Source organism: Camellia sinensis, chromosome 12 (assembly GCF_055761805.1).
Source record: "Camellia sinensis isolate YWXY chromosome 12, ASM5576180v1, whole genome shotgun sequence".
NCBI classification, from domain to species: Eukaryota; Viridiplantae; Streptophyta; class Magnoliopsida; order Ericales; family Theaceae; genus Camellia; species Camellia sinensis.
The window spans coordinates 122,195,571-122,221,153 of record NC_138972.1 but is presented as its reverse complement, the minus strand read 5'-3'; the positions used below and the strand labels follow the sequence as shown (position 1 = coordinate 122,221,153).

Here is a 25,583-nt window from a genome sequence, read left to right as displayed (position 1 = left end):
TATGTTTCACCTTTTCTGGCAACTCAATTTTGCTTCAATCTCTCATACTCTCTGGTTTTTCGTTTCTGTTCTCTCTTGGATCGCTTCTTCTTTTCTGTTTTCTTTTGGATCGTTTTTGAGGTCTCTCGTCCGTGATAAACATTCCCTCTCTCTCTCTCTCTCTCGTTTGTTTGTTTTGATAAAGTACCTAATGCTCGATCTTGATCTTTGTTTTGTTGCTAATATATACATATATATGTGTAAACCTAAGCTTTATTTTGCTTTTCTGTTTCTGATTATGGCTTTTTGGTTGCTGCTTATCATTTGAAAGATCGAAATAGCAATGATGTTGTTGAAAAAAAACATTATCTTTAACTTATGAAAAAATGTATTGACTCTAGAAATTACAAAATCCTGACTTGCACTATTGTTGTCTGTTGTTTGTGTTTGATTTTAATTGTGACAATGTAAATGCATGCAATATTAAGAATAACAACAACAGTATCTAAAGAAAGAAAAGAAGGAAAAAAAAAAAAAAACTGTAACCAAAGTTTATTGAGCATCCATTCATATACATGGTAATGTTATCTCATTCCTTCTTTGTAACGGGGCTTCGTTTAGGCATTATGTATGGAAAACCAGTGGCACATTTATGTATATTTGTATGGTTTCAGTTTTAGTGCTTTCATTTGGGTTTAACTTCTAAGGGAGAGAGAGAAGGCTGTGGTGTATAAGCAATCAGATTTCTGTGCTTATCATTCTTGTTATTGTTAGAGGGAGAGGGTTTAGGGTTTCCGTATGACATTCCTTCTTGAACCATTATTAGTATTATTGTTGTTATTGAACCAGATATGCAACAGTGTTACTATTTCCAGTTTTGCGACATTCGTACTTGAACATTTTTAGTATGATTGATTGTCATTGAACCTGATATGCCACAATGTTACTGTTTCCTGTTTTTGTTAAAATGTTTTTACATTTGGTTTATGGTTAGAACATCAGGAAAATTGTCAGATTCCATACTCTAATTGTTGCCTGGTAAAGGAGTTTTAAATTCTCATGTCAGTGTATATTGAGGCTTATTAGAGCAACTTGTTCAAAATGTTTGGTTAATACAACTCAGTGTGTGCAGTAGTTTATAGGTTCTGTTGGCATTTAAAGCAAGTGTAATGTGTGTGAGACAAGGTAATATTTGGCATATCTTCCCTGATTCTCCTGTTTATTTATCCATACAATCCATCTAGCTTTCCAGAATTCCAATAATTTGCTCAGCTCTGTAAGGTGAATTGTTTGGCATACCATTTTTCAAGTATATAACCATAGGTCCAACAAATAAGTGGTTGGTGAAGAAAACAAACACGAACTTCAAAACTAAAGTTTTAGTATGTAATGCTCCAGTGATGAACAATCATCTGAAAGATAAATTGGATAAGTGCTACATGAATATACACACTTGCACTAACTCAAGTGTCACCATCAACTCACAAGGGTAAGATTTTCCTCAACAAGAAAATAATGGGCTGAATCCCTAAAATGCCATGATGAAAAAGAAAATTCTCACACAAAGAAATAGCAAAATTCAATTGAGAGATACAAACTAACCCCGCAAAACCAGAAATAGTGTTGGTGGATTTCCATTTGTTGGATGCTGAATAATATTTTCCTCAGGGACCTTACTGCAAAAAAGATAGAAAAAGAAATATGTTAATTGTCAATGAAAATTTTTGAAATCCCAAACTCATTACATCGCTTGCTCGAGTGCCTCAAATCACCTTCGAGCATCATCACCCAAAATCTGTTCACGTGGAATCCATCCATCAACATTCATCAAATCTAACCAATGTCCAATGATATCCAAGGAAATATGTATATGCCAACACTTGCTCAATGTTAAGGAAAAACATTTATATAAAAGCAAGCAAGCAACGATGGTTAGACTGATAATTTCCCAAAGGTTGAACATGGCTTTATTCAGAAGGCCATTTTAGGTTTTGAAGGCCAGGAGCTCCTTTGCTTTTAACTTGCAGTTTAACAGTAAAAGTCCAAAAAATTTATACCAATATAGAAATTTCATGCTATACACAACATCAAATTGTGTCACTTACAAAATTATTCGCTATTATTTCATTAACCCATATGCTTATTTATTCCCTCTAGAAAATTAATTATCCCAATTCTCTCCATCTATGCCCTTTCATTAAGTCATGTCCACTTCTTTGTTGTTAGTAAGACTGATTTTCTTTGTTATCTTTACAGGGCTCACAATTTTAGTGTTGAAAATTTTGATGAACGAACAGTTATGCTCTGTGACCAAGTAAGGCTTGCATTTTCCCTTATATATTTTACCATGTGTGTTCTTTTTAATTATCTAAATCTAACTATTTATTGTGTTGGAACAATCTTCTATGTAAATAAAATAACTTAAAATAATTCAAACAAAATAAAATAAAACTTACAGAATTTATTTTGTTGAACCGAATCAATAATTTAAAGACAAAGTCGAGTGTGCGACACTCTGTCCTTAAGACAGATTCGCCCCGCTACGGTGCTTACGGTTATGTGGCGTCTATCTCCCAGGATACAATGATCTTCACAAATTTGTAGTAGCACTTCAAACAAATTTGTTCGACGAACCAGAACCTTGTGTTCCATAACTCTTTGAAATTTTTCCTAAAATAATATGAAGCATAAAGGACGCAAGAGAGCAAAATGAAGGCAAGGAAAATGAATTTTCGGAATCCATCAAAATTGGAATGAGGCTGCCTTTATATAGGCTTTGTTGGCACCTATTCAATTTGAATAGAAAAGGTATGAAGAAGGGATATACCCCATCCTTTAAAATAAAGAGACACCATGAAAGGTTTGCACCCTTTCATTCAAATGGAGGTTTGGTCCTTCCTTTAAAGCAAAAAGACACCATGAAAGGTTACACCCTTTCATTCAAAATGGAGTCTATTTCAATTCACAACTACCTCTTTATAAATTTTCCAACAATCCCCCACATGAATGAAATTGACAGAGAGAAAATGCAACAACATGATGTAAATACAGAGAGTACAGAAATTGGAAATATTCTACAAAGGATAGGTAGCTTTTGGCTTTGAACCTTCCCTTGTGAGATACTATCGGATTCACTAGCTAACCAGTAAACATGATGTCTTGAACTGTTCAGCCGTTTGTGTAAACCAAGACAATAGAACTCACACAGTATATCTCCGGACACAGTTTAGTTCTCACTATTGTGTTTATTTTGGCCCTGAACAACCTGGTCTTTCATGAGTGCTCTAAAGACTTGTAGCCCTTCACAAATCTTATAGAACCGGCCTAGTTCACACTCACATAGGTGATTCTTATGAAAAGAATCCTGCCATACTCCACTAGGTTTATCTAGATATAAGAATCATTAAAAGTATTACTTAACCTAACCGCTGCAGACATCACTATTTCATCAAAGAACTGGGTAGGAGATAAACTCCCTAGTGATCCTTCTGAGTCATTCACAACTCAGTTGTCCCTTTGAACCTAGATCTTGGGATCTCCAGTCAACTAGGTTGGGTTGCCATTGTGGTAACTCTTATTTAATAGGCTTTAGTCCCATTCCCCTCGATGAATTCTCAACTAACTCTCTTGTTAACCCTTTGGTTAGTGGATCCGCTATGTTGTCTTTAGACTTAACATATTCTATGGACATAATTCCATTAGAGAGTAGTTGTCTTACGGTATTATGTCGACGACGAATATGTCGAGACTTACCGTTATACATATGACTCTGTGCTCTACCAATTGCTGATTGACTATCACAATGTATGCATATAGCAGGCACCGGTTTTGGTCATATTGGAATATCTTCAAGGAAGTGGCGAAGCCATTCTGCCTCTTCTCTTGCTTTGTCTAAAGCTATGAATTCAGATTCCATAGTAGACCTAGCAATACAAGTCTGTTTGGAAGATTTCCAAGATACAGCCGCCCCACTAAGAGTAAAGATCCAATATCCAATTTGCATCACAGTATCCTTCAAGTACTGCTGGATATCTAGTATAATTAAGTCCAATGTTACGAGTAAATCGGAGATATCTAAGAACCCTTATAATTGCTTTCCAGTGTTCTACTCCTGGATTACTCGTTTATCTACTTAATTTACTTACTGCATAAGATGTATCTAGGCGAGTGCAGTTCATCAAGTACATTAAGCCTTCAATAATTTGGGCATACTCTAATTGAGAAATACTTTCCTGTACATTTTTAAAAAGATACAAATTAACATCTACAGGAGTTCTAGCAAGATGATCATCATCTTTGCTAAATTTGTCAAGTATTTTCTCAATGTAATGAGATTGTGACAAAGCATATCCTTCTGATGTTTTGGTAATTTTCATACCAAGTATTACATCAGCAATGCCCATGTCCTTCATGTCAAAATGTTTATTCAACATTTTCTTGGGAGTTTTAATCATGTCATTATTACTACCAATGATGAGCATATCATCTACATAAAGGCATACAATGACATAACCTTTATCTGTGTTTTTAATATAAACACATTTGTCACACTCATTAATTTTAAATCCATTTGACATCATTGCCTTGTCAAATTTCTCATGCCATTGCTTTGGCGCTTGTTTTAAACCATATAATGATTTAATCAATTTACACACTTTCTTTTCTTTCCCTGGAACAGAAAACCCTTCTGGTTGTTCCATGTAAATTTCTTCATTTAACTCACCATTTAAGAAAGCGGTTTTAACATCCATTTGATGAATTTCTAGATTGTATAGAGATGCAATGGCAATTAGCATTCTAATAGATGTTATTCTAGTAACCGGTGAGTATGTGTCAAAGTAATCTAGACCTTCTTTTTGTCTAAAACCTTTGACTACAAGTCTTGCCTTGTATTTGTCTATTGATCCATCCGCTTTCAATTTTCTTTTGAAAATCCATTTGTACCCAAGAGGTTTACAACCTGGTAGCAAGTCCACTAATTCCCAAGTGTGATTTTGCAAGATGGATTCAATTTCACTGTTGACAGCTTCTTTCCATAAAAGAACTTCAAGACTGGACATAGCATCTTTAAAAGTTAAAGGCTCATTTTCTAACAAATATGTTAGAAAATATGGACCAAAAGATTTTGAGGTTCTAGCACGTTTACTACGCCTAAGCTTCTCTTCCTCATTTTGATCTAACTCTTGTTCTTGATCATGTTCTTGATCCTGACTAGTAATAGCATCAAAAGATCTTTTATTAGTACTAGTCTCTTGTCCAGTCTTCTTTGGAAATACATGTTCAAAGAATGATGCATTCCGAGACTCAATAAGAGTATTTACATGCATTTCGGAATGTTCTGATTTATGAATCAAAAACCGATAAGCACTACTATTCTTGGCATAACCAATGAAAATACAATCAATGGTCTTAGGACCTATCTTAGTCTTTTTAGGATTAGGAATAGCCACTTTAGCCAAACACCCCCACACTTTTAAGTATTTGTAGGATAGTACTCTTCCATGTCACAATTCATAAGGTGTTTGATTTATTTTCTTTTGAGGTACTTTATTTAAAATATAATTAGCAGAAAGTATTGCTTCCCCCCACAAGTTCTAAGGTAATCCAGAGCTTATTAACATGGCATTCATCATTTCTTTTAAAGTCCTATTTTTCCTTTTAGCAATGCCATTTTGCTGAGGTGAGTAAGGAGCGGTGGTTTGATGAATTATTCAATGTTCTTTACAAAACTCACCAAAAGGTGATTCATATTCATCACCTCTATCACTTCTAAGTTTTTTGATTTTCTTACCAAGTTGATTTTCAACTTCATTCTTATATTGAATGAAAGTTTCCAAAGAATCATCCTTGGTTCGAATTAAATAAACATAACTATATCTAGTATAGTCATCTATAAAAGTGATAAAATACTTTTTCCCACCTCTAGTTTGAATTGATTTAAAATCACAAATGTCACTATGAATTAATTCAAGTGGTTCCGTACTTCTTTCAATTGAATGAAAAGGAGTTTTAGATAATTTTGCCTCAACGCAAATTTCACATTTATGATTTGAATCAATGTTAAATTTAGGTAAACATTCCATATTAATTAATCTACGCAAAGATCCATAATTAACATGTCCTAATCTACCATGCCATAAATTTGAAGACTCAAGCAAGTAAGAAGAAGATGTAGTATTATTAATAACTGAGGGTACAACGGTCATTACATTTAACTTGAAAAGGCCATCAGATATGTAATCTTTTCCTACATACATCCCGTTTTTGGTAAGTACAAACTTGTCACTTTCAAAAACTAGCCTAAACTCATTCTTACTCAACAAAGATCCGGAAACTAAATTCTTGCGAATGTCTGGTACATGCAACACATTGTTGAGAGTGAGTTCCTTTCCAGATATCACCTTGAGTATAATCTTTCCTTGTCCTTCAACTTTGGAAGTTGAGGAGTTGCCCATAAAGAGTTGTTCACCATTGTCCACTATAGAATAAGATGTGAACATCTTTTTGTCGGCACAAATATGGCGAGTAGCACCAGTGTCCACCCACCATTCTTTAGGATTTCCGACAAGATTTGCCTCAGAAACAACTGCAGAAAGATTGATATCATTTATACCATTGGAAATATTGTCCACTTCAGTCATGTGGGCTTGAGCAGGCTTCTTGCTTGTTCTTCTTTTGCTTTTGCCTTTGCTACGACAATCTTTGGCCCGATGTCCCTCTTTGTTACAGATGTAACATTTGCCATTAAACTTGTACTTTTTATTATCCCCCCTTTTAGAGCCTTGTGATGAACTTTCTCCAGAAGACTTTCGTTTCTTGGTTTTTGAAACATGTTCTACCACATTTGCCTTAGACTCCATAGGATGCTTACCAGCCCGCTTTTCAGAATTGCGGTTGTCCTCCTCAATTCTCAAACGCACAATTAATTCGTCCATAGAAATTTCTTTGTGCTTGTGTTTGAGGTAGTTCTTGAACTCCTTCCAGCCTTTTGGTAATTTTTCAATTAAGGCTGCAACTTGGAAGGATTCACTGAGAGACATGTCTTCTGCGTGAATGTCATGCAGAATGAGTTGGAAATCTTGAGCTTGGCTGATCACAGTTTTTGAATCAACCATTACAAAATCCAAGAATCTGCCAACCACAAATTTCTTTGAGCCGGCATCTTCTGTTTTGTACTTTTTCTCCAACGATTCCCAAAGTTCCTTTGCTGTCTTGATTGGATTGCAAACGTTGTATAATGTGTTGTCAAGTCCGCTCAAGACATAATTCCGACAAAGGAAATCAGCATGTTTCCAAGCATCAACCGTAGCAACCACTTGCCGGTCGGTTTCATCCTCTTTCAGGATAGGAGCCTCTTCACGGAGGAAACGAGCCAGGTTCAGAGTTGTAAGATAGAACAATATTTTCTGTTGCCATCTTTTAAAGTCAGTTCCTGAGAACTTCTTTGGCTTCTCTCCATGATTTATTGGGACTGTCATCACAGGAGAGGGGGTTGGTGCAATTGCAGCCACCACCGTAGTACTTGTTTGGGCATTAGTTTCAATAGCCATCAATTCTAATATATAAAACAAAATTATAATTTAGAATTTACACTACACAGAAAATTAAACCAAATTCACAGAATTAAATTCTGTAAAAATAAAAGAAACAAGAATGTAACTTTTATTTTCCAATTAATTTGAAAATAAAATAAAATTTTATTTAAACAAATTAATTCCACACAGAAAATTAAATTTTGTAAAATAAAAGAAATAAAAAATATAACTTTTATTTTTCAATTAATTTGAAAATAAAATAAAATTTTATTTAACCAAATTAATTCTACACAAGAAATTAAATTCTATAAAATAAAAGAAATAAGAAAATAACTTTTATTTTTTCAATTAATTTGAAAATAAAATAAAATTTTATTCAACCAAATTAATTCCACACAGAAAATTAATTTTTGTAGCACTTCAATAATTAAAATATTAAAACAGAATTTTAAGTAATGAAAACTCAGAAAATAATTTCTAAAACCCAAAATTAGTTTCTGAAAAAATTTCACAAAAATATATTTTGAATTGTTAATGACACCAGTATCGTACTACTAGTTGTTGTCAAAGAAAAGAGACAGTATATTACTACTATCTGTCAAATAACATAAAATCACTATTTATTTTTCCAACTAGAATATTATTTTGTAAATCCACATAAAATAATTTTCTTCCGAAATTATTTACGAAGAATGAAAAAAAGGAAAACAAACGAAAAATTCTGTAAACAGAATAATTCGGATCTGTCTTAAGATTGTTGAAACAATCTTCTGTGTAAATAAAATAACTTAAAATAATTCAAACAAAACAAAATAAAACTTACAGAATTTATTTTGTTGAACCGAATCAATAATTTAAAGACCAAGTCGAGTGTGTGACACTCTGTCCTTAAGACAGATTCGCCCCGCTACGGTGCTTACGGTTATGTGGCGTCTATCTCCCAAGATACAATGATCTTCACAAATTTGTAGTAGCACTTCAAACAAATTTGTTCGACGAACCAGAACCTTGTGTTCTATAACTCTCTGCAATTTTTCCTAAAATAATATGAAGAATAAAGGACGCAAGTGAGCAAAATGAAGACAAGGAAAATGAATTTTCGGAATCCATCAAAATTAGAATGAGGCTGCCTTTATATAGGCTTTGTTGGCACCTATTCAATTTGAATAGAAAAGGTATGAAGAAGGGACATACCCCTTCCTTTAAAATAAAGAGACACCATGAAAGGTTTGCACCCTTTCATTCAAATGGAGGTTTGGCCATTCTTTTAAAACAAAAAGACACCATGAAAGGTTACACCCTTTCATTCAAAATGGAGTCTATTTCAATTCACAACTACCTCTTTATAAATTTTCCAACATATTGTTGTTTAGTGTGAGAAGGAGTACCATGTTGGCTGCTTGCGTGACAGTGGCCTCTGTGATTTAAAAGTAAGTTTCAGAATCTTTGTAATGCTTTCGACATGTATTTATTCAGCGACTCAGTATAGTTTCTCACATTTGGTGCAGGAACTGCCCAGGGATAAGTGGTTTTGTTGTGATGACTGCATTAGGATCCATGTGGCACTACAAAATTTAGTTTTAGTTGGTGCGGAGATGATTCCAGCTTCAGTGTCATATGCAATACACAGAAAACATGTCGAGAAAGGATTTACAGATGGAGTTTCAAATGATGATGTTCAATGGCGGATTTTAAGCAGGAGAAGTCGCTGTCCAGACCATTTGCCAGTACTGTTTAGGGCTGTTGCAATTTTTCGAGTAAGTTTTTGCTGATACCATGTAGAATAGCAAAACGTGATTTTTAAAATTTGTAAAATCCTGTCTAATTTTGTTCTTATTTATTCTAGTGCTACTTCTCGGTTACTTCTCTTTAGCAACATAATGTAATGTCATGTGCTAGAAGAAACAGATCTGGGGGCCAGGACCTCTTCGGGGCATTTGGTTAATATTGATTCTCTATGCTATATCTTACATGTATCTTTGTCCAAAAATGGTTTTGATTTTGACTTCTTTTTTCTTTTACTGTATAGTCCTTCTGACAGCAGTTGTATAAAGATACTTCTTTTTGCTATGTTATACTTTCTTTTATTACTTAATTTTATTGGGGGGTTAAACCTATTAGTATGTCTCATCTTTGGCAGGAATGTTTTGATTCTATTGTTGCATCTTCTGGTCGTGATCTTATACCTGTTATGGTCTGTGGGTAAGTTATCATTGTACATTTTGCTTAAGTAGCTCTTCATCTGAAGGGTGTATCTACCAAAACTTATGCCACACGGAAGAAATTTAAGTGCTTTGTGAGGAAAATTTCATCATTTCCCTCTATTAATGAATTGGTGTGAAATGAAGTTATTTTGTAGGTTGTCAACAAATACTTGTGACTACATTAATCAAGTATACATTATTAAAAAGAATGCATTTTGGAGGAGGAAAATATGAATTTTGCTTACAAACAAACCTCTATTTTATGTCCTAGAATTGTTCAACTCACATTATGTGCTTTTCAAAGATTGACCATAAGGTTCAATTAGGAGAAAAGGATTGGTTTTATTTAATGAAATTTGAGAACAGAAAAATAAGAAGAAAAAGGGCACTATGTAAGTAGATTGTTTGCTTCACTAGTTAAATTTCCCTAACTTCTTATTGATCTTTATGTTTTTGGTTAATCTACCAAACCTGTTTAAAATGCCCTTTGTTGTACTTAATGCAGGAGAAATATATCTGGCCAAGAATTTGGTGGAATGTACTGTGTCATTTTAATCGTAAAGTAAGCTGCTTCACATTAAAGTTGTTTCTGCATGTTTTATTACTTTACTTTACATTTTCATTTTCATTTTTGTTAATGGTTGTTACTAGTTTTATGTTCTTATTATTTTTTAATCATTGGATTCCAAAATGTCATGCACAGGTCAGTTGTATCGGTTGGTCTTCTGAGGATTTTTGGACGTGAGGTTGCTGAGCTTCCTCTAGTGGCTACAAGTGGAGAGAATCAAGGAAAAGTAAGTTTTTTTTTTTGTTTTTTAATTTTCTTTATTTATTGATTTTTTCCCTTTCTGTGTAGCCGGAGTTATTCCTTCCTTTTTGTTTGTGTTGATGATTTTTTTTTTATCTGTAGGGATATTTCCAAGCATTGTTTTCATGTATCGAGAGTGTAACGCTCTCAAAATAACAACATTAAACCCATCAGATAAGACATGCATTTACATATAAACTAACCACATACTTTTATTCATTAGAGTTCCATTACATAAGTATTACATGTTAACATCAAAACAAAATGCCCTACGGGCTTACAGCTTTCCAAGTTAACACTTGGTTACAACAAAAGAGTACTAACTCGTTTACACATTAAGCCCTTAGCTTGAAGTTACATGTAATACATCAAAAGTTAAGCGACAAAAGTATGTCCGCCTCTAGCCTCCCAGCTATGTCCTTGGAGGTGGCATGCTACCTGTACCTGAAAATGATATTCCCATATAGGGTGAGCCACAGCCCAGTAGAAATACACTAAACCAACCATGAACAATGACTAAAAGATTAGCAATTGATAGATGGCTAACACAGATACATTCACATAAATTACACATTTATGTCATACAACTTATGAGTCTAAGTTTCCTTTCATTTTCCCTTTTTCAACAGATAAGCATGCTAGCTCTATCATCATTTCCACAGATATGTATAAAAACTATATCCCACATTCAGATAAACATATAAGCTATATCCACATTCTCAACAGATATGTATAACAACAATATCCCACATTCACAGATAAGCATATAAGCTGTATCCACACTTTACCAAGATAAGCATATAAGCTCTATCTTCACTTCTCTAGACAAGCATATGAGCTGTATCTACGGAGTTCATCCCCTATCTTCTCCCAACACTATCCGGTTTAGAGGTACATCCCCTATCTTCCCCTAAACCGCGGAGTACATCTCCCATCTCCTCCTCTACACATAACGTATACAAACACAATGGTTCTATATATAATCACCCAATACATACAGTTAATGTATTCTATCAACCGTCAAGTTCCATGACATATTTCATTGATTAGTTTCAGTTTGCCTAATCATCATGCATTGTCTACAACAATCACGACTATCCTCCACCGATAGCCCAAAGCAGTTATTTCTAAACAGAAAATAAATGCACAAATGGATATTCAATCAACATTTCATTTCCTCATTTCTCACCATTAATTATCCCAATTAATCAAACAATGTAATTAGGCCTTTTTCCATAATTACCATTTCAACCTTTAGGTCCCATTTTCATCAATGATTTAGCATCAATTCCATTTCTCCATGCCGAACATGCATCTAGGTTTATTATGAATAAAACCCCAACTTTTGTAAAATTACACAAAAGCCCCAAACCTTCACAAAATTACCAAGCCAAGCCCAACATCTCAAAATACCAAAATTTAAAGACAAAATCCATAGAGAGGAGTAGGATATCCCTACCTCAAAGTTTATGCCAAAAAGGAGATGAAGACTCGAAGATCAACGTGCTCCAAAACCAAACTTTTTCAGATTAGAACGAAGCTCTCAACGCCCTCTATCTTTTTAACAAAGACCCTAGGCTAGATTCACACTCTAGGGAGATCAAATCTTAGAGAGAGTGTAAGTTTAGAGAGGGTGGGTCTCGGATTTAGGGTTTGATCAAAAAAAGAAGTGAAAAAGTGAAGTTCAAAATCGCTACTGTCCGCTGATATAAAACACGCTCGCTCGAGCGAAGACTTGGTCGCTCGAGCGACCAGACACAGAAAACTCTCGCTCGAGCCAAGAAGTTCTCGATGGAGCGAAGAAAAACCCAGACCGCTCGAGCCAAGAAAAGCTCGCTCGAGCCAAGAAAGGCAACTCTCAGGTCCAGAACCAGACGCAACACTCGCTCGAGCGAAGCCACCCTGGCTCGACCCACCAGACACGAACCTCACTCTCGCTCGAGCGACAAACTCCTGGCTCGAGCGAAGGTCCAAAAATCTGGGCAGCAACACTAGGCTCCCAAACACAACCAACCTGAAACAAACCTGCCCAACACATCCTATAACTCAATATACAAAGTAAAGAGGATGCAAACTAGATAATAAACAACTACCAACATCCACGGACACATGTCCGGATCACTGTACAACAAGGGTAAAACCGGGATCGCTATAACCTCCCCCCCTTAAAGAATTTCGTCCCCGAAATTAAGCACAAGTTTTCAAAAACAAGTTTTTCTTCATTTTAAACAATGTTACACTTTAACATTCAACAATTCGACCCATTACCGGTCATCCCATCTCTTTAACAAGAGGCATATCACAATATGTAAACAACATATGTATTTTCAACATGCATCAACATTGTGCACTATCTTTCCAATTTCAACAATACGTTCAACATATATAATGTCACATTCAACTTCCATATGAGGCAAGTTCCAAATCATACTTCCAATAAACAAAACATTTTCAATGTTTCACAACTTAAGACATATATAAAAGTTCTTAAGTTCAACAATAGTTTTAAATGTAAATACAAGATTATACATCAACAAACAAGTCCGGATATTTCTCTCGGACTTCCAACTCACGTTCCCAAGTGGTTTCCTCCACTCCGTGATGTTTCCACAAGACTTTCACCAAAGGAATGGTCTTGCCACGCAGGACCTGATCCCGCCTATCCAAGACCCGAACCGGTCTCTCCTCATACGAGGCATCCTCATCTACCTCTAAATCGGTCCAATCCAATACATGTGATGGATCTGGCTCATACTTCCGAAGCATACTCACATGAAACACGTCATGCACTCCGGACAACTGCGGCGGTAAGGCTAACCGATAAGCAACCTTGCCAATCCTCTCAAGGATCTCAAAAGGACCAATAAACCGAGGGGATAACTTTCCACTCTTCCCAAACCTCATCAAGCCTCGCCTAGGTGATATCTTCAGAAAGACATGATCACCTACCTCAAACGCCAAAGGCCTCCTCCTACGGTCAGCATAAGATTTCTGCCGACTCTGTGCTGTAACAAGCCTCTTACGGATAAGCTCAACTTTCTCCGTCGTCTCCCTAACCAACTCCAGACCTAACAAAGGTGCATCACCCACCTCGGACCAACAAGCTGGAGACCTACACGGTCGGCCATACAAGGCCTCAAACGGTGCCATACCGATGCTAGACTGAAAACTGTTGTTGTAGGCAAACTCTACCAATGGCAAGTGCCTCTCCCACGTCCCGCTAAAGTCAAGGACACAACCCCGAAGCATATCCTCGAGGATCTGAATAGTACGCTCGGACTGCCCGTCAGTCTGAGGATGATAGGCCGTACTAAAGGTCAACTTAGTGTCCAAGGCACTCTGCAAACTCTGCCACAACCTAGCAGTAAAATGAGGATCTCTATCAGAGATGATCGTCACTGGGACCCCGTGCAATCTCACTACATCCCGAATATACAAATCGGCAAGATGATCTACCGAATCTCTCGTGCGCATAGGAATAAAGTGCGCCGACTTGGCCAACCGGTCTACAACCACCCAAATAGCATCACTACCTCGTTGAGTCCTCGGAAGGCCTACAACGAAGTCCATAGTGACATGCTCCCACTTCCACTCGGCAATAGGCAAGGGTTGCAACAAACTCGCTGGCCTCTGATGTTCGGCCTTCACTTGCTGGCAAGTAAGGCACTTCGATACGAAAACAGCCACATCTCTCTTCATACCCCGCCACCAAAACTGGCGACCCAAATCCTGATACATCTTAGTACCTCCCGGATGCACCGCAAGGCGCGAATGATGAAACTCTCGGAGTACTTCCTCTCGGCAAGACTCTGGTACAAACAAACGGTCTCGGTATCTCACACTCAGGTCGGGATACACCGTCAAACCCTTCTCAACTTTCCCACTGGAGATCTTCTCTCGGAGGGATTCTACCTCAAGGTCACCTCTCTGTGCCTCTAACACTCTAGTCACAAGTGTAGGCTGCGCAACAACAGAAAATAAGGCCGCAGCCTCAACAGATTCGCCCAGTAGCAAATCAAACTCGCCAAGTGCTCCCAACATCTCCCATTCCCGGATGGCTATACTAGCTACATCACCAATGGATTTCCTACTAAGGGCATCGGCCACAACATTGGCCTTTCCCGGATGATAATGCAACTCAAAATCATAATCCTCGATGAACTCCATCCATCTCCTCTGCCTCAAATTCAAGTCTCTCTGTGTAAACAGATACTTCAAACTCTTGTGATCCGAGAATACCTCGAACTTCTCACCATAAAGGTAGTGCCTCCATATTTTCAAGGCAAAGATCACAGCCGCTAACTCTAGGTCGTGTGTGGGGTAATTCTTCTCGTGTATTTTCAACTGACGTGAGCCATAAGCTACCACTTTCCCTTCTTGCATCAACACACAACCCAAACCCTCTCGTGAGGCATCACAATAAACCGCATAACCCAACCCTCTCTCCGGAATAATCAACACCGGAGCGGTGGTCAATCTAACTTTCAGCTCTTGGAACGACTTTTCACAAGTCTCACTCCACACAAACTTGACTCCCTTCCGAGTCAGTCTAGTCAACGGTGACGCTAACCTGGAGAAATCTTTCACAAACCGACGGTAATACCCAGCTAATCCCAGAAAACTGCGGATCTCAAACACACTCTTAGGCTGTGCCCAATCTTGCACCGCCTCAACCTTGGATGTATCAACAGACACCCCTTCCCCGGATACCACGTGGCCTAAGAATTTGACTTCCCTCAGCCAGAACTCACACTTCCCAAACTTGGCATACAGCCTATGGGCTCTAAGCAACTCAAGCACCACTCTCAAGTGTGCCTCGTGCTCCTCCTCTGAAGGCGAATAGATAAGGATGTCGTCCATAAAGACGACCACAAATCGGTCTAAGAACTCCCGGAAAATCCGGTTCATCAAGTCCATAAAGACTGCCGGTGCATTGGTAAGCCCAAATGGCATCACCAGAAACTCGTAATGGCCATACCGCGTACGGAATGCCGTCTTCGGAATATCCTCCTCCCCGACCCTCAACTGGTGGTAACCCGATCTCAAGTCTATCTTAGAGAAACAACGGGAACCCTTCAACTGGTCAAACAAATCATCTATACGGGCCATAGGATACTTATTCTTAACCGTAGCCCGATTCAACTTCTGGTAATCAATACACAATCTCAGGGCACCATCTTTCTTTTTAACAAAGAGGGCTGGTGCTCCCCACGGTGAAACACTAGGGCGAACAAAACCCTTATCTAGCAATTCCTGGAGCTGAACTTTCAACTCAACCAACTCTGCTGGAGCAAAACGGTAAGGTGCCATAGAAATCGGCGCCGTGCCGGGCACTAAATCAATAGAGAACTCTATCCCTCGATGAGGTGGCAAACTAACAAGATCTTCGGGAAAGACATCCGAATACTCACAAACCACCCTCGGCAATACATGCTGGGTCACACCACTCTCACCACTCTCAAAGCTAGCAAGTAGACCACTAAGCTCACTTCGCCCTCGCGAATCATACCCCGGTGGAAAAACACTACCAACCCGGTCTCCCAAGAAATGGAACCATTCCCCGCTCAAGGTACATAACGTGACCCTCTGGCGGTAGCAATCAATAACAGCCCGGTATGACGATAATCAGTCCATACCCAAAATAACATCAAAACCCTTCATGGGCATGACAACAAACGGAAAAGGAAGCCTATAGTCGGCGACCTCTATATCACATCCTCTAACACCCTGTTTCAGGATCAACTCACCACCCAAAGGCGATACCACACAAATAGGAGATGCTAACTGTGCTAACTCCAATTCCAAAACAGATGCAAATGCAGCAGATACAAAAGAATGAGATGCACCCGTGTCTATCAACACACTAGCAACCGAGTTGCAAAACAGAAAAGTACCTCTCACCACCGATGGAGCCGGTACTAAATCCTGCGCGGTAACAGCATACACGCGCCCCGTAAGCCCCTGGTCTACCTGCTCACCTCTCGGAGCAAAAGACTGCTGCACAGACTGGGATGACGAAGCTCCCGGATTGGCCCTCGAGGCCTGCACAGACTGAGCTGGCTGAAAACCCTGCGTCTGCCTAGAACCAGACGCTCCCGAAGTGGCACTCAACTGTGGGCAAAACCTCTTCAGGTGCCCAGGCTGTCCACACTGATAACAAGACAAGGGCTGCCCCCTGCCCAAACTCTGACTCTGCGATCTAGCTGAAGAAAAAGTAGCTCTCTGACCCCCACCCTTCTGCGGGCAAACAGAAACCTTGTGACCCAACTGGCCACACTTGTAACAGGTGAAATCCCCCTGACCACCTCTCCCGGAGCCTGCACTCGGCACTGGGAAGGTCGATCTAGCAACACCACCCTGCGACTGCTGAGGGTTAGAACCCCTCTGCCTCCTGCCATCACCCTGACTATCCTGGCTCCTCTTGGAGCCTCTCTGCCCCTCATCCTCCTCCTGCATCATAAGCTCCATATGAGCTGCAGCGTCCACTAGGTGTCTATACTCTCGGATGTAAGACCCACCAACCCTAAACTTGAGGCCCCGCCTCAACTTCCGCTCAAACTCATAGCAACGGCGTTCCTCAGACGCCACCAGTTCAGGTGCGAACCTGGACAGACTAGTAAAAGTAGCCTCAAACTCGGCCACTGACAAGCCCTGCTGATTAAGCCAGCTAAACTGATCGCTCAGCTTCTCCCTAGCTGCTGCAGACAAAAACCTCTCCTGAAAAGCATTTATAAACGCCTCCCAAGTACCACCAACACGAGCCTTCTCGTACTTCCACCATTGACCCGCATCTCCCTTCAGTTGGAAGGATGCCAAGGTCACTTTCAGTGCTCCGTCCTCGATGCCAAGCATCTCGAACATCTTATTCATTTGCTCTAGCCACTCATCAGCCTTCAGTGGCTCCTTCGGATCCCCGACAAACTCATCCGGATTAGACCGGAAGAACTCCCTCTTCAAGAAAGAAGGCCCTGCCTCAGCGGCCTGATTCCCCACTCTGAGAATACCCAAAGCCCCTGCTATCTCTCTGGCCAAGGCACCCATGGCCTGCTGACCCACTGGCTCGGCCACATTGGCCTGACCAACTCCCTCCTGCACTGCCGGAATCTCACCCGGTAACGGTGCTTCCTGCCTCGCAGGTCTACCATGCCTAGCACCTCTTCCTCGTCCTGACATCCTAATAAAGGTAACACAGAACATTAGCACATTCAAAAATGTGCCGAAACTAAACACTCACGTCCTAATGCATGGACAACTGTAATTCACTCCACATAAGCACATAAACACATAAACACTTACGAATTTCATTTCCGGATAATGATAGTCCCGAGGCGTTACTAGAGTTCCGGTTAGAAATAGCATTGATCAAGTGCTTTTCCAACAAGACTCCCAGGAACTCAAGGATCCAATAAACATCCTAGAAATTAAATCCCATACCCACATAGTCACATAAGCATGTTATCAAGTAAACACATAGCATATGATACTACATCTAAGTCTCTATCAAGCGAGACAAACCCATTGTGATACTAATCACTTCCCACGTACCCAAAGTATTCGAACCCGGTACGCTCTGATACCAAGTTGTAACGCCCTCAAAATAACAACATTAAACCCATCAGATAAGACATGCATTTACATATAAACTAACCACATACTTTTATTCATTAGAGTTCCATTACATAAGTATTACATGTTAACATCAAAACAAAATGCCCTACGGGCTTACAGCTTTCCAAGTTAACACTTGGTTACAACAAAAGAGTACTAACTCGTTTACACATTAAGCCCTTGGCTTGAAGTTACATGTAATACATCAAAAGTTAAGCGACAAAAGTATGTCCGCCTCTAGCCTCCCAGCTATGTCCTTGGAGGTGGCATGCTACCTGTACTCGAAAATGATATTCCCATATAGGGTGAGCCACAGCCCAGTAGAAATACACTAAACCAACCATGAACAATGACTAAAAGATTAGCAATTGATAGATGGCTAACACAGATACATTCACATAAATTACACATTTATGTCATACAACTTATGAGTCTAAGTTACCTTTCATTTTCCCTTTTTCAACAGATAAGCATGCTAGCTCTATCATCATTTCCACAGATATGTATAAAAACTATATCCCACATTCAGATAAGCATATAAGCTATATTGTAACGCCCTCAAAATTAACCCATTATATATATCATTGACATGCCTTATTTAAAGAAGACAATTTATTAATTCATTCATCAGAGTATTACTAAATAAAGCATTACATGCAACATTGAATAAAATGCCTTACAGGCTTACATCTTTCCAAGCCAACACTTGGATACAAAAATATGAGTTCTAACTCAAAACAAGAAAAGCCCTAGGCTTGAATGTTTACATGTACTAATAAATAAAGACAATTAACTAAAGGTAGTCTTCTTCAAACCAGAAGCCAAACCCTCCCAAGCTAAGTCCTTGGAGGTAGTTTATCACCTGAACCTGAAAATGATGTTCCCATAAAGGGTGAGCCACAGCCCAGTAGAAATATTCTAAACCACATATAAGCAATGAATAAAGCAATAGCATTCAACAGATGGTTAACCAAGATAATCAATTACTTCATTTTACAGCCTCATGACACTATTGTCTAAGATACATTTTACTTTCCAACTTAATCAACATGGCTCAGAACCTGGCCGAACTTACAACAGTGAATTATATATATCATATTCACATTCTTCCAATATCAACAAACAAATGAGACTCAAGCTCAATTCAAAACACTTCATACTTCCAGATTGATACACATTTTAGTGCTGTATCAATAAAACACTTCTATATAAATAAGCACACATAAAAGTGATGCTAATGGAGTCCATCCCCTATCTCCTCCCAAACAAACAATCCGGTTTAGAGGTCCATCCCCTATCTTCCCCTAAACCGTGGAGTACATCCCCTATCTCCTCCCACACAAAACAATGTATGCAAATGCAATGCTCAATCAATAAACGTATTTTCTGTATCAATGCAATAGTCAAAATTAATGACTTAACCAATGTGATTAGTTTCAATTATTCCTAATCCACATGCAATGTCTACAACAATCACGACTATCCTCCACCGATAGCCCAAAACAGTTATTTCTAAACTGAAAATAACTATGTCAACAATTCAATAGACAAATAATTCAAATTATCCGACTACGCCACTTAATCAATGAATTCCCCAATTCCATGAATTAAACTATCTTTTCCCAACTCCATGAATTAATTATACAAATTAATTTAATAATACAACTAGGGTTTTTCCCAGAATTTACCAAAGTATCCCCAACATATCAAAATACCAAAACTTAGAACAAAACCTATAAAATGGAGTAGGAAATCCCTACCTCAAAGAAAACAACCCAAATGGTGAAGACAGAGATGAGTGCCCAAATACCAAAGTGCTCCAAATCGCCAAATGCTCAGATTAAATGGAAGCCCTCGACTCACTCTATCTTTTTAATGAAGGATCTAGGGTAGAAACACTCCCTAAGTGGATCAAATCTAAGAGAGAAGGTGAGTAGGGAGAGAGAGAAGTCGGACCTAGGGTTTGGAATCAAAAAGAAGATGAAAAGGACTGATCAAAACCCGCTGCTGTATATATAAACTGGACAGGCTCGCTCGAGCGAAGCCTTTGTCGCTCGAGCGACCAGACACAGAAAAGCTATGCTCGAGCCAAGGAAACCTTGCTCGAGCCAACAACCCAAAAGCTCGCTCGAGCGAAAGAAAACTCGATCGAGCGAAGAACTCAAATCCCCAGGTCTGTAATCAGACTCACGCTCGAGCGAAGGAACCATCGCTCGAGCGAAGAACAAACTAACTCGCTCGAGCGAAGAAAATCTCGCTCGAGCCAAGAATGCAGAGCTACAGGTCAATACTGGACGCTATCTCTCGCTCGAGCGACCAACTACTCGCTTGAGCGAAGAACCAAAATCCTGGACAGCAACACTTGGTTTCTAAACCCAACCAACCTGAAACAAACCTGCCCAACACATCCTATAATTCCAAATGAGAAAATAAAGGACAACAACAACAATTATACAATGACAGAATCTACGGAACCTGAGTCCGGATACAATAATCAAATGAGAAAATACCGGGGTCGCTATATATATCCACATTCTCAACAGATATGTATAACAACAATATCCCACATTTACAGATAAGCATATGAGCTGTATCCACACTTTACCAAGATAAGCATATAAGCTCTATCTTCACTTCTCTAGACAAGCATATGAGCTGTATCTACGGAGTTCATCCCCTATCTTCTCCCAACACTATCCGGTTTAGAGGTACATCCCCTATCTTCCCCTAAACCGCGGAGTACATCTCCCATCTCCTCCTCTACACATAACGTATACAAACACAATGGTTCTATATATAATCACCCAATACATACAGTTAATGTATTCTATCAACCGTCAAGTTCCATGACATATTTCATTGATTAGTTTCAGTTTGCCTAATCATCATGCATTGTCTACAACAATCACGACTATCCTCCACCGATAGCCCAAAGCAGTTATTTCTAAACAGAAAATAAATGCACAAATGGATATTCAATCAACATTTCATTTCCTCATTTCTCACCATTAATTATCCCAATTAATCAAACAATGTAATTAGGCCTTTTTCCATAATTACCATTTCAACCTTTAGGTCCCATTTTCATCAATGATTTAGCATCAATTCCATTTCTCCATGCCGAACATGCATCTAGGTTTATTATGAATAAAACCCCAACTTTTGTAAAATTACACAAAAGCCCCAAACCTTCACAAAATTACCAAGCCAAGCCCAACATCTCAAAATACCAAAATTTAAAGACAAAATCCATAGAGAGGAGTAGGATATCCCTACCTCAAAGTTTATGCCAAAAAGGAGATGAAGACTCGAAGATCAACGTGCTCCAAAACCAAACTTTTTCAGATTAGAACGAAGCTCTCAACGCCCTCTATCTTTTTAACAAAGACCCTAGGCTAGATTCACACTCTAGGGAGATCAAATCTTAGAGAGAGTGTAAGTTTAGAGAGGGTGGGTCTCGGATTTAGGGTTTGATCAAAAAAAGAAGTGAAAAAGTGAAGTTCAAAATCGCTACTGTCCGCTGATATAAAACACGCTCGCTCAAGCGAAGACTTGGTCGCTCGAGCGACCAGACACAGAAAACTCTCGCTCGAGCCAAGAAGTTCTCGATGGAGCGAAGAAAAACCCAGACCGCTCGAGCCAAGAAAAGCTCGCTCGAGCCAAGAAAGGCAACTCTCAGGTCCAGAACCAGACGCAACACTCGCTCGAGCGAAGCCACCCTGGCTCGACCCACCAGACACGAACCTCACTCTCGCTCGAGCGACAAACTCCTGGCTCGAGCGAAGGTCCAAAAATCTGGGCAGCAACACTAGGCTCCCAAACACAACCAACCTGAAACAAACCTGCCCAACACATCCTATAACTCAATATACAAAGTAAAGAGGATGCAAACTAGATAATAAACAACTACCAACATCCACGGACACATGTCCGGATCACTGTACAACAAGGGTAAACCCGGGATCGCTATAGAGAGCCTATTTTATTCCCTAAATGTTGAAAACCTGGTACTCCCTGTTGCTGAGGAAGCTGAATCAATCTGGACGAAAAAAATTAGGTTTCAGAAGGATGAGTGATGAAAGGGTAATGCTCTTCTACAACTTAATTAATGGCTCAAATTTTTTTCTCCCATGTTTTTACCTTAAACTTATAGAATCTCTAGTCTGCATGGAAAATACAATGGGAATGCATTCTATGCTACACTCGGTATTTGGCACCGCATATTAGTTACTTTGGTCAGTGCATTGACCAGAGATGTGTAGCTAGATCTTTTCATTGCCATTTTATAATTGGGTAAGGGAAGAACATAGATTTTGTGGTTTTAGATGATATGGGTTAGTTATCAAAGTGATCAATAAATCACATTTTGTTAATTACCAAATCTTGTCTTTCCCGATCGGGCACTGTTTGAGGTTCTTTCTTTACAGTGTCAACCTTAAAATACATTTGCTTCAATTTTGAGTTAATGCGCAACTCTACAATTTTGTATGCCTCGAAAGGAGGTACATAACATGTATGCAGTGGCAGAGCCACAATGGGTCAAGGGAGGTCACGTGCCTCCCCTGGGTTTTGGAATAATTTTTTTTTTTTTTTTTGCAAACATAAAAAAAATATTTTAAATAAAAAAATTATAAAATATTATTTAGAGTGAAATATTAATGACATTTTTAAAATAATGAGAATAATAATGGTTGTTTTTTTTTATTGAAAATAAAGATATTATGATAAGTCATATTATTAGTTATGAAAATTTCAATACAATGGCGATGTCTATCATTATTGACATACAATTATAATTAATCTCAATGAGGATATGAAATTTATTGAATTGTTAGTTACATTTGACATTTGGGGTTCATCCTCTATATGTTTCTTTACTATTGATTGGTAATATCATATGTCAATGATGACGTGATATTACTATTATATTGAATTTTTACTAAACTTTTTATAAAAAAATTACTTTATTATTATATAATTTATTTTAAAACTTATCTCCATGATTTTTTTTATATTGTCCATGATATACTAGTTACAAATAATATATATATATATATATATATTTATTTATTTATCTTTCTTGAAGTCAATCATAAAAATTTATGTGAAATATTTTTGTAAAAATTTTCAATGTTATAATTAATAAGTGCCCTCTTTGATTTAATTTCTTGGCTTTACCACTGCATGTATGCCATGAGATAGGATTGAAACAACTACATATTTATACAAGTGAAGATGTTACTATAAATTCTTTCTTTTTTCTTTTAAGAAGGAAAAAAAAATTTACATTTCCACTCTGAAAAAGGGTGTTGGCAAAATGAGTACTTTCATGGTTTAATTGGGCATCGACTTCGGTACTATTTGTGTCCCATGTTTATGTTCATAGCCAGTGCTTTAGTACTAACTGATATAAACATGTCTGAGCAGTTATTGAAGTATACAAGGAACCTCCAGCTGACAATTTTTAAGGGGACATCAATGTTAGAAAAGAAGGTGCAGCAGATAGCAGATTAACAACGCGCGGTTAAAGGTGTAGGAATTAGGGATTATTTTTTTCATTCTTGGTTGTTTATGCAATATTGCTGCTATTTTCTTTGGTTAGCATGCCAGTGATCTGATTGAGAATTGTTTTTGTTTTCATGTATGAATAGGAGGGGAGGTGTGTCACAAAGTAGCCATGCATGCTAACCTTTTAACATGCATGCATGATGTTGGTTCTTTCTTTTCTTAATTCTTTTATCTCTGCATTTTGTCTTCGTGTATGCGAACAGTTTGAGATGAAAAACATACTCTTTTAGAGTGTGCATTGCAGGAAGATATTTTTGTTAGGGAAAATTTCAAAGAAGTGGAGAGTAGAAAAAAATAATTTCAAAGTGATGAAGGTACAAGATAGACCTGCACAATCTAATGCATAAAAATCACTTGTACTTCCATCACTTCGAAATTATTTTTCTACTCCATTTTTTTATTTTATACTCCCTTTTTGTTATAGTATGTACCTGGACATAGAACAATGAAACTCTTTAGGCTGCGTTTGAATTTTGGATTTATGGAAGTAATTGCTCAGTTCTCTCTCCCCTCCACCCTTTCACAAACTACAGTTTGCTAATATGTTTTGCTTAGTTTGGCTGTTCTAGGTTTAATTTGGTAGACAAACAAACCTGTCATCTAGATATGTTTTTAGGGTAGGGTTGTCAATGTCAAGGGAATGGTTGTAGAGCAAAGATGCATCGAATATTAAAACTTTAGCGACAGGCCATTGGCTGTCACATGGAGAAATTGTGTGTGGAGCTGAGCAAGGCAACGCCGTTCCGAAAATTGTAAGGACTAGTGATTCATTGCTTCTTGTGTATAACAGTGAGACCTAGTAGTATGAATTCAAAATTGTTTTTGTTCAATGAATTGGGGTCAATATATGCCACAGTAACAGTGAATCAAAATTTGCCCATCATATGGCCTTTGTTGAGAAGAGATTTTTGTTATGGCTTTGTTTGGATTGAAAACAAAATTTTCACAGTTTGGTCTAAGCTTTGTATGGTGAGTACAATGCAGAACCTTTCAGCATCTAGAACTTGCTAAAAATATGTGGTATCTAGTGATAATCAGCCCAATAATATTATTAATTGAAAATTAGAAATGTCATGTACATAAGGGGGAGAAAAAGAAATTAGAAAAGTTTTCAAAATTTAATTGTATGATAATTTAGTTTTTTATTGTGTTGGTTTGGGATATAAAATCATGTGATTAGACTATGTATCTAGTCAATTCTTAATTCCATTTTCGGATATAAAAATGGGTCTTTAAAAAAATTTATATTGATGTATTATTTTTTATCCTTTCATTTTTAGTTGAAATACCAACTAGCTCATGGGTGGAACTGAATCAATAAATTTTGAATCCATAATTGATTTTACTATGTTGTTTGTTTGATATCCTATATTCTTTGTATATTGGACAAATATATAAACATAAGGAGTATACCAAAAAAAAAAAAAAAAAAAAGAAACAAAAAATCACTTATATAGAATATGATTTTGGAGATTTATATCAATTCATTTTAAACTATAAGACCTAGCTTATTATTTTAAAGATGTCATACAAATTTGTATCAGTGATTTTAAACCAAAAGACCTAACTTATTATTTTAAAAATGTCATTATCATATATTGATGCATTTCATCTATGTCAACGACATTTTTAAAATAATAAATCAGTTTAATATTGGTCTCCTTTTTTCTCTTTTTTTTTTTCTTTTTTTTGAAATGAACAAATTCAAATCTATGACATTATTTTGTACAAATTTTTATTTGCATATCAAAATTTTTCTTTTATTTTTATTTTTATGAAACCAATTCTTGGCCATACTCTCTCATGCTTGTCCATCCTTTTGGTATTTTAATGGTTCTTCAGAAGTTCATATTTCATATTGCTACTTCTTTTAACTTGACA

At 37.7% G+C, this 25,583-nt stretch overlaps 1 pseudogene; it reads right to left on the bottom strand.

Moving 5' to 3' along the window:
• The window catches only part of LOC145789121 (mannosyl-oligosaccharide glucosidase GCS1-like), a 377,152-nt pseudogene that overhangs the window by 156,405 nt on the left and 195,164 nt on the right, over nt 1-25,583 (bottom strand).